Source organism: Euprymna scolopes, chromosome 14 (assembly GCF_053919585.1).
Source record: "Euprymna scolopes isolate OS-2025 chromosome 14, ASM5391958v1, whole genome shotgun sequence".
Taxonomy (NCBI): domain Eukaryota; kingdom Metazoa; phylum Mollusca; class Cephalopoda; order Sepiida; family Sepiolidae; genus Euprymna; species Euprymna scolopes.
Window position 1 is genome coordinate 16,547,284 of NC_136495.1, and position 11,397 is coordinate 16,558,680.

An 11,397-nucleotide genomic window follows, 5' to 3' on the forward strand; every position below is an offset into this window, starting at 1 on the left:
TTAAAATTAAAGCGAAATTGTCATTTGTAACATATAGTTTTAATTTTTTTGTGGCACATGTTGAAGGATCAATAAAGTTATATATATATATATATATATATATATATATATATATATATATATATATATATATTATGTATTATATTTTTGCGGCAACAATGCAATATCACACATATTTAGGGAATTCACATCCATTTTTAAATAAAGTTTCCGAGGGATTTCTCTAAAAGTACGAATTATCGTCTCTTGTTCTTTGTTTAAGAAACGCACAAAAAATGGCGCCATCCGTGTAATGCAGAAGTGCATCTCGCGCTGCTATATCTCTAGTGAATTTAGCCATCCAGAAGACACATACATACAACGGAACTTAGAACCGAACTTTCTAGCGTTTTTGTCTACTTCTTATTCAAGAACTTTAAAACTTCTCAACAAACTTTGGTCTTTCAAAGTATATTTTACATCTCTGTACAAAAAAAAACAAATGGTTGATATAAGCATATTTTGTTCGTTAATTTATGTTTTCTCACTTTCATTCCAAAAATCCGCGTTGTTGAATGAACACTTATTAACTTGTGACCCATTTATAATATGCTTTTATCCATCTTTTTCATTTGCCAATTCAGCATGTATCTTCATTGTTAGCGCTGTTCTTGGCATTTGTAAAAGACATTACTATAGCCAAAATACACTATCCGAAGTCAAGAGTGGCACTACATACAAGCTGGGGATAAAATACACTGACTCTAGCATTACAGAGAATACGGCACTTTCTTTTAGCTAAAAGGCGAAGAGGCCGACTTTCAAACTTAAATGTTTCAAACTTAGATGTTACAGTGGACGAAAAGGATTTTATTTCAAACTTAAATATAACATCCAGCGAAATTATTATTTCAAACTTAAGTCTGGCAGCCACGAAAAAAAAATGTTTGAAATCCAACGAAAATGCTATTTCAAATTAAACATCTCTCTCTCTCTCTCTCTCTCTCTCTTTCTCTCTCTCTTTCTCTCTCTCTCTCTCTCTCTCTCTCTCTATCTATCTATCTATCTCTTTCTCTCTCTCTCTCTCTGTTTATCTACTTTTTCCCTTCCCCCCTCTCTCTCCCTCTCCCTCTTTCTCTCTCTCTCTCTGTTTATCTACTTCTTCCCTCTCTCTCTGTTTTTATGCATCATACAAAGCAATTAAAATGGCGAATTTATTCGCATGAGCAAACAAAGAAAGAGAAACAGGGAGAAAACTAATTAACATTGCGAAAACAAGTCTCGGCAGCTTTGATTCGGTAAGACGTGAAAATAGACAAGTGCATGTTTATCTTTATTTGTCGAAAGAAACGAAACGAAATGCATAGTTTTTACACCAGGTGATATGAGAAAATGATATTCGAAATATAAATGTGGACGCGTGAACGATTCGGTAAAGTGTGTACCTTTCCCTAACACCGCCATATTGAATATTGGTTTTCTTGGATAAAGATGAAGGTTGGAAATAAACGAGAAAAAGACAACGCCGAAGGAATGGTAATAATAATACACCATAATGATGAAAGAAGCTGTCACAGTTTGCTTAAACTATCCTTGTAATTGAACGCTGGTCTTTTGTCAGTTTTTACTTATATATATATATATATATATATATATATATATATATATATATATATATAAGAGCAAACAGTTAATAAAACATGTTAAAAAACACTTTGAAAAAGAGTTAAAAACATATTTAATCTGAAAAGGAAACACTTGATAAGTGGATAGTCCTTAATCCGTGGAGTTTCGAAGAAATACTTTCCTTCTCATCGGAGGGTAGCAATTAGCAAAATGCAGGATCGGATTTTGCATATAAAGTATTTTATGAAACAACAAGTAAGTCAAAGATTTTACTTGATAACAAAAAGTGAAGCAAAGGGAATATGGTGAAGAAAGAGGTGATTACACGTGAATGGATAGTCTGGTGAAAGGTGACTAATCCAATGACGGTAAAATCCAAAAATATAACTCAAAAATATAACTCCAAGAAAGTTAATTGAGTTTCCATTTGCACAAGTAAAATCCAAGGAAATCACGTAATTGGAAGATGGTCTAAAATAATCCAAAAGGCCGAAATCCATGGAATAATTCACAAATATGTACAAAGAAAAGAATTGTAATTTTTTCTTTTATTTCATTTTATATATATATATATATATATGCATATATATATATATATGCATATATATATATATACATATATATGCATATATATATATATATATATATATATATATATATATATATATATATATATATTGCTACTCAATTATTACGAGTTGTGTGCTAAAAGTTATGTCTCTGATTTTTTTTTCACTGTAATAAATCAGAGAGGATTGCCAATTGCGTTGTTATAATGTGACACTTACGTCACCCGCGCGTCTAGTGGTGGAACGCTCCCCGATCGTTGGTCTTCGGGTCTTTTTGATGAGAATGTCAGCGGCCAGTACCTGAAAGAGACTCGTCGAACGTTTCTGCAATTATGCCAACCAAATTAAAAAAAGACAAGTCGATATTTGTTTTGTTTTTTTGTGATTCAAAATCTCTTGTTATTCATAAAAGGTTACAATCGTCGTTTCGTATTTCACTATTAAGTTAGGGACTGGCCGTGTGTTAACTGCAAAGTTCTTTCGTTTTCGATAAAAACTAGACAGCTACGTGGTAGGGTCAATCGATGAGGCACTCGGCTGTTTCGCTCGTTCGAGCTCAGGGGAGCAGATGTCTCTCCGTGTCTGTCAGTCTCTGTGTGTCTTGCACTCAAAACTCGCTGCTTATATTGTGGGGGAGGGAGCTATATCTTCTTCTTTTTCTCTCATTCGGCCCTTTAGCCAATCAGGATGCCGGAACCGCTGTCACTCAAATCTTCACCAGGCGGCCTATGCCCCAAAAAGGGGCTGTTTCTTCTTCTTCTGTTGGCAATCGAGTAGAATATCTCAGCCGGCGTGTGCCTAATGGAATTTAACGGGCCATTAAAACCAGAATGGTCTCGTTCAATTAACTTTGAGGGATCATAAAAATTAACCAAATGCAATTCCACAAAGGCCACGTGTCTTTTCAATAGAGGCCACTTACCCACCAAGGAGCAGCCAACAATGGTCGCTTTGTAAATTGGAATTTCATTGGTACGCTTCCTTCCACTCACGTATGGGGCTGTCATGGTCAATTAGCGTTTACAGCTTTCTTGGCCAAAAGAAGTATCCCTCGCAGATGCCATTCTGGCCCTATCTACCTTTTCCCCTTTTTATTTTTTCTCTTTTGTTTACAACTGGTTTTTTTCTATGCCTGTCGTCCGTCCCCCCCCCTCTTTTTTCGGTCGCCTGCTACCTCTCTCAGTGTCCATCCCGTTGGGTGCATTTAGCCTGCAGTTTACTGCACCTTCGAGCCTGTCTCATTCTGCCTCCATTTAGCTTGCAGTTTACTGCACCTTAGAGCCTGTCTCATTCTGCGTCCCTCCCCACGACCTGTCTTTTACATCGTAAAATACATCTTAACTCTCCCAGATGAATTGTTTCTCAGATGGCTGGATTGCCAACTGCACTGACCGATTTAATGAGAGAGAAAGAAAAAAAATCGTAAATCGTGGGCCAGCCCCTCTTTTTTAGGACATTTTAATCGCATGCCAAAAGTGATAACGTCTCTAGGAATTTAAATGCTCGGTTTGGTAGTAAGAAATCAACAAAAACAAAACAAAAAAAAACAGAACAAAAAAACAAAACAAAAAAACAAGCGGAACGAAAGGAGAAAAAAAGTCTCTTGTTTGTTAGGTGGGTGTGGGTGGGTGTGTTCCCTCTTCTTTTGTTTCAGTTTGTCTTTGGTTTACAGGTGCAAGATGGAAGTGTCATGCAATTTTTCCTTTTTTTTCTTTCTTTTTCTCTTTTGATTGCTGTGTGTGTGTGTATATATAGGTGTCTTCTCTCTTCTGTTTGTCTTTGGTCTACAGGTGTAAGATGGAAGTGTCATGCAACTTTTCCTTTGTGTGTGTGTGTGTGTGTGTGTGTGTGTGTGTGTGTGTGTGTGTGTGTGTGTGGCGTCCTCTCTCCCTCACTGATTTTCCTGCTACTTTCTTACAATTTTAAGAGTCATTTTGGGCGGCATCTGAACTGACTCGTTCTCTGTTCTTTCCACCGCGTCTGTCACAACCGGGGCTGCATCCGCTGGCACCCTTCTTTCGCTCAGCTTCCCAGCCGTCTGCGTTCTAGTGGTGCGCACCCCCCTCTGACGCCTTTCCCAGGCCCACAGTGCTATTCCCCTCTTGGGCTCTGTTCACCTACAGGACATAGTTCTCTGAGCCTCTGCCCTTCCGACAGCATGACACCCCCCCAGTGCAACATAGCACTGCAGTGCCTGTCTAGCGAGGTCCACAGGCAACCTTAAATCATGCAGTAGCTCAACCTGTATTTTCAATAATACGTCTCTCAACCTTCCCGGTGCCACTATGCTGGGGTGACAGGTTTCCCAATGACAACACACCTAACTGCGCACATACACGTTCCAAGATTAACATCAGCGACTGTCCCGCTGGCCACAGCCAACAATTTAAAATATGTCTACACCAGATAGTCCAGTTCTTACAGTCCTGTCATTATGACGTCAATTATATTGGTCACTTCTCATCTAAATATCTGCACCTGGAAAAATAATCCTCTCAACGTGGTCACCTCCACCCTGGTGACATTTGGCACAGACTCACTATTTTCGCCAGCGGTGCCAGCACTTTCGGATCGTTCTCTATAGTTTCCAATTTCTCCGATGAGGAGATTTCTCATCCTTAGTTATCTCCTCGCCTGCTCGGTTCAACCACCTGTCACCGGACCAACTTGGCTTCCTAATCGTGGATGCAACTCTGCTCCACTGCAATATCACCACTGCCTGCTCAGGCTACCACATCCCTCCTCGATGGATTGCCCTATTAAAATCCAATCCTATCCACTCTGCAACGACCGAAGTCAGCGAAATGAAAACGGAGTAAATGTGGTACTCTGGTGGCTGCAAGGACCCGAACCAAGCATGTCGTGGTCAAGTCGCATCTCCACAGCGATTCACCTATCTTTGAGTGCTTCGAGGTCAGGCTACTTCACTGTCACGCAGTCAAAATTCGAATTGCCCTCAGTACCGTCGGTTTCAAATCCGACTGAGGTGCAAAAAAATTTTTTTTCCCCAAAAATCAATTCAACTCTCGGAAATTTATATCTCCATTTTTTTTTTCTCGCTGCATACACAAAACACACCTCTGTACAGTTTAATTCTCACAACAGCGTTCAACATCGCTACATAACTATACAGCCGATCTCCAGCTAAAATGTTTCAGCAAAGTTCACGAACTGCTCAATTGCTTAAGCCTCCTCTCAAAAGTAAGTGCCGATAACATCACGTGGTTCTCTCTACAGTCCAAAACTGCTTCCCCACGATTTAATTATTACAGTTTTCCTTCAACTGGGAAAATCTCAGGCCAAGCCCTTTTTTTTCGACAGTTTAAATTCCTCCAAGACACCCTCGCTCAATATGCGACTTTCTCGGCTAAATTACTCTCTCCGTTTGCCAATTTAATCACTGCGAGATACTTCTAAATTACTTATTGCTCTTTTCTGCTATTTAAAGCGTCCCCCACCCTGAAGCTTTCCGTTTTAGTCCTTAGCTACCTCCAATGTCAGTCCGCGACACAATCTGCCAACAGTGCGAACACAGGGGGCCCTCCATGCATCCACAGAGAAAACAATTGCACCACATTTCAACCAGGAGATGTCGCTCCAAGCTCCCGTCTCTGTCCTACTGGCCCCCACTGGTCCTCGGTGGAAGGACGTCACACTACTCCTGGGACAGGGAGTCCCTTGCTCCCTCCCAACGGCAGCCTCGGTTCACTTCTCCCCATTTGCTGGAGCCAGGAGATAGGTATTGGACACTCTTCATCCCATTCGCTCGACTCCTCAGCTGACTCTGCGGTCAACTACCATTCAACTCTCTTTTCTTCACGAGCCGCGGCTACTCTTCGTGACCTCCTATAGCTGGTGAAGTGGAATCCTGCAATTTCCCGTTCCAACCTTCTGTCCGTCTCTATATTTCTAGACTATAGAGGTCGTCTCTCTTGTCTTAAACCGTCGCTCGGTGTCGTCCCTATAGTCGTCAGGAACTCTGTCCTCATCTCGCGTTTGACTACCCCCGGGATTCTTTATCTTTTTACCCGTCTCCTTCATCCAAACTTGGTCACCCTGTCTTAACTGTCTAGTAAACACTGCCTTTTTTTTTCTTCTTGACCTTTTTTTTTTTTTTTTTTTTTTTAATTCAATTTTCACCCCAAACAAGGCACAGTGCCACTTTGAAGCAGGGGGCTACTATTAGGGAATTAATTAGCGGGGTCATTATGAAGGGAGAAGAGTAGAAATATGTTTGTTAACATTACACTTGAACTTCTGCATATCATTGCAGTTGGGAAAGCAGAATCCCGGAAGGGAGTTCCAAAGACCCGCAGTTCTGGGGAAGAAACTATTGGAGTAAAAGGCTTTCTTGCACCTAGGGATCTCCACTGTAAAGGGATGAGACTTAGTAGCTTGTCGGGTTTGTCGGGGGTAGTTACGTCAGGGAGGTACAAGTGTTTGCAGTTCGTCAGAGCATTCACCATTAAAGTATTTGTAGAACAGGCAGAGGGATGCAACATCTCGTCGATGGGACAGAGGTTGAAGCCCAGATGACAGTTCAGGACCTATCAGGTTTGCGACTCTTTTTTGAACCCTGTCCAGGAGCGAGAGACAAGCAGCAGATGCACCAGCCCAGATGTGACAACAGTACTCCATACATGGGCGAATGGTTGCCTTATAGAGGTATAGGATACTGGCAGGCGTAAGTAGTTTTCTAGCACGGTAGAGGGAGCCAACCTTCCTTGCAGCAGCCTTGGCAATGCTCTCAATGTATCTATTCCAGTTCATATTCCCTGTAAACGTTAGGCCGAGGAGTTTAAAAGAAGTACTTTCAGGCAATGTGTTCTTGGCCATTGCTATTGGTGGTAGAGAAGGTTTCTTGTAGTTATTGAAGGAAACAAGCTTAGTCTTAGCAGCATTGAATGAGATCAACCATTTTTGTCCCCATTCCACTACGGGTTGGAGGTCATCCTCTAGTGTTTCTGCCATTTTCTTGGATATGTGTTCATTTGTTTTCCCCTCATATCTGTTATAGAGAGTGGTGTCATCGGCAAATATACCCATCTCCGAAACAATATTATCAGGGAGGTCGTTTATGAATATCAGGAACAATAGAGGTCCAAGGATAGACCCCTGAGGCACTCCCGCATTTATGTCATATTGTTTGGATGTACGTCCGTCGAGGACAACTTTGTTTTTCTATTACTTAAGAAGGATTTAATTACGTTATGAATTCTTCCAGTGATTCCATATGATCTAATTTTCCTTAGAAGACCATCGTGCCATACCCTGTCAAAAGCCTTAGATATATCAAGGGCCACTGCTCTACCCTCCCCTGTTTTATCCAATGAACGGTATATACGTTCAGAAACTACAGTTAAGATATCTGCTGTTGAACGGGCTTGCCTGAATCCATATTGTTTGTCAGTCAAGAGTTTAGCAGCTGTTAGGTGCTGGACTAGGGCTTTATTAACTAAGGACTCAAATATTTTGGCGAAAAGCGGGAGGAGGCTAATGGGGCGATAATTTAGTGGGTCAGTTCTTTCACCAGAATTCTTGAAGACTGGTACCACAGAGGCGGTTTTCCAGCAGTCGGGAAAACAAGATTCGTTAAGGCATTTATTGTAAAGTTTGGACAGAACTGGAGCAACCTCGGCAGAGCATTTTTTTAATAGCACAGCCGGGATGAGATCTGGTCCACATGCTTTAGAGGTGTCTAGGTTTTTTATAATAGCATGTACCTGAGAAGGGGTGATTTTCACTGGTTCTATTCGTCCTATCGGCTGTCGCCTTGGGGATCGCCCCTGATTCTCGGACCACTGGGTCTGTAAGAGTTATCTCCTCCTTATTTAACTTATACCTCGCTGCCCTGTTGACTTTGGACAATTTTCCTCTCTGTTCCTTGGTGCTATCCACCTTGCCCATACAGGACCCGACCGTTCTTGGGGGAAGCTTCCTGTTGCTGTCAGCTCCCACAGGAAGAGGGACAGACCTCGTGTCACCTAGTGGTATCTTCACCCCTCTCACCGTTAGCGTGTCTGGATTAAAACTCAGAGTGGCTCCCCTCGCTCGGAGCCAATCTCTCCCAGAATCATTTCATTGCATAGCCCGGATACGACATACAGGGGGAAGTTCTCTTTCTTTCCGGCCGCTCGTACGGGTAGCCATACCTTCCCTGCCACCGACATCCAGCTACCGTCGGCCTGACTGAGCTCCACATCCGACGAGTACAGCCTTCTCCTCCCTGCTACCGTCTGACAGACGTCCACGTCTATTAAGGGTATTAGCGCTCCGGTGTCAACCAGAGCCTTCACCTGCGTGGCTCCTATCGTCACGTTACAGGTGAGTTCTCCCTTTTTGGTGAGCGGAGGGAACACCTGGGCTCTCCTCCTTTCCTGTTTCAGGGTTCTCTCCTGGTACCCCGCTCCCGTGAGCATCGCAACTTGTGACAGTGGTTTCTTTCCAACCCTACCTGCCTGCCCTACCTCTCTTTCTCTACAGGTTCGCCGAGGGGGTGGGGTTTGGTTCTGATTCCTTCTCTCCAGAGGATCTTTCGCCCTCGAGTGGCTTTTCCTCCGGTCAGGACAGTCCCTCCTAATATGTCTCAGGTCTCCACACCGCCAGCACCCGTGGGACTGGTGGCTGTAGGAGAAGCAGTCAATTTTGCCTTTTCTCTGACACGCGTTCAGTTCGGTTTTTGCGATGCCCACTCTGACTCTCCCATTCTGTCGGGGTGTCTTCTCGGAGACAGTGGGGCACACACTTGACCGATGTCCCTCGCCCCCACAGGTCCAGCACACAAATCCAGGCTGGCCCCGGGCGAATCCTCCGGCCCCATATCTCATTCTGTTCCCCAGTTCCCCGGTCCTATTTCGCGACTTCTCCCCCATTGTTCTTTTCTGCAACCACACATAGTTCTTAGCTATTTTGCGTGCTTCCTCTAGCGTGTGCGGGCCACTTTTTAACACCTTTATCTTGGTCACTTCGTCCCGCAATGCATCCACCATCGTGTCAACTAGCATTGCTTGGGTTGTGGGCATCTCGCGGTGTTCGGACACTGGATACGCCAGGATCGCCAGTTCCTGCATGCGGTCGACCAGTTCATCCACGCCCTCCCATCGGCCATCTCTATTCGAGACAGCTCGCGCACCGCCTGCACCGTGGTCTTTTCGCCGGCGAATTTCCTCTTCACCTGATCGTGAAAATCAGACCAGGCTATGCTTGGGTTACTTTCCAAGCATTTGCATATATATTCCAAGGCCACTCCGGTTGCCCCGTCGCAGGCCAGCAGCACCATTTCCCTTTCTGTCAAACCATAGACTAATCTTTTCTTTTCTATGATAGCTAACCACTCCTTGACTCTCCTCGCGTCTCCCCCATATGCGGGTATGCTAACCCCCCACAGTGGCCGCTCCATGGTCATCTGCAGCTCAACAGTTTGCTCTGACCCCTCCCCCATCGATTGACCCGCCCCGAATCCCCCCTGAGAATGCATTGTCTTATTATATATTTTTCACCACTCCTACTACTCCTTGCCCCTACAAGGTTGAACAGCACCCAACACAAAACACAGACAGCCGCTGAAACCGAGCAAAGCATACAAAAGAGGGAACCAGCAAAAAAAAAATGGACTTACCCGGTCTGTGGCACCTGTGTTCTTCTGCAACTGGCGGATGACTAAGAAGCTGTTCAGACTGTATATATAGTTGACTAGAGTTCGTCGTCTGGCTTCACTCGTGGCGTTTTTTTTTTGTTTTTTTTTTCTTTTTTCAAGATGTGCTTTGGTTTCGAATTTACTTTCTCTTTATCTTTTTTTTTCAATTTTGGCTTTCTCTCTTTTTCACCCTTCTTGTTTTGTTCGTTGTTTTCCTTGGGTTTATTTTAACTTTTTTTTTCAGCGGTCTCGCGTATTCAGAAGACACGGAAGAAAGAATTATGCCCGTGGTTATTCAGTCGCACGTCACTTCTTTTTTTTTTTTTTTTTTTTTTTGACGTGTTTTCTTGTGTCCGCGGCACCAGAAATGTGACACTTACATCACCCGCGCGTCGTCTAGTGGTGGAACGCTCTCCGATCGTTGGTCTTCTGGTCTTTTTGATGAGAATGTCAGCGGCCAGTACCTGAAAGAGACTCGTCGAACGTTTCTGCAATTATGCGAACCAAATTAAAAAAAAGACAAGTCGATATTGTTTTTTTTTTGTGTTTTTTGTGATTCAAAATCCCTTGTTATTCATAAAAGGTTACAATCGTCGTTTCGTATTTCACTATTAAGTTAGGGACTGGCCGTGTGTTAACTGCAAAGTTCTTTCGTTTTCGATAAAAACTAGACAGCTACGTGGTAGGGTCAATCGATGAGGCACTCGGCTTTTTCGCTCGTTCGAGCTCAGGGGAGCAGATGTCTCTCCGTGTCTGTCAGTCTCTGTGTGTCTTGCACTCAAAACTCGCTGCTTATATTGTGGGGGAGGGAGCTATATCTTCTTCTTTTTCTCTCATTCGGCCCTTTAGCCAATCAGGATGCCGGAACCGCTGTCACTCAAATCTTCACCAGGCGGCCTATGCCCCAAAAAGGGGCTGTTTCTTCTTCTTCTGTTGGCAATCGAGTAGAATATCTCAGCCGGCGTGTGCCTAATGGAATTTAACGGGCCATTAAAACCAGAATGGTCTCGTTCAATTAACTTTGAGGAATCATAAAAATCAACCAAATCCAATTCCACAAAGGCCACGTGTCTTTTCAATAGAGGCCACTTACCCACCAGGGAGCAGCCAACAATGGTCGCTTTGTAAATTGGAATTTCATTGGTACGCTTCCTTCCACTCACGTATGGGGCTGTCATGGTCAATTAGCGTTTACAGCTTTCTTGGCCAAAAGAAGTATCCCTCGCACAGACTATTCTGTCCCTATCTACCTTTTTTTCCCCTTTTTATTTTTTCTCTTTTGTTTACAACTGGTTTTTTTCTATGCCTGTCGTCCGCCCCCCCCCTTTTCTCGGTCGTCTGCTACCTCTCTCAGTGTCCATCCCGTTGGGTGCATTTAGCTTGCAGTTTACTGCACCTTCGAGCCTGTCTCATTCTGCCTCCATTTAGCTTGCAGTTTACTGCACCTTCGAGCCTGTCTCATAATGGCTGAACATATATTCATGGCTTGCAAGTTCATCTCTTTGCAGATATATATATATATATATATATATATATATATATATATATATATATATATATATATATGCAAGTATAAGGCTCTAAGAA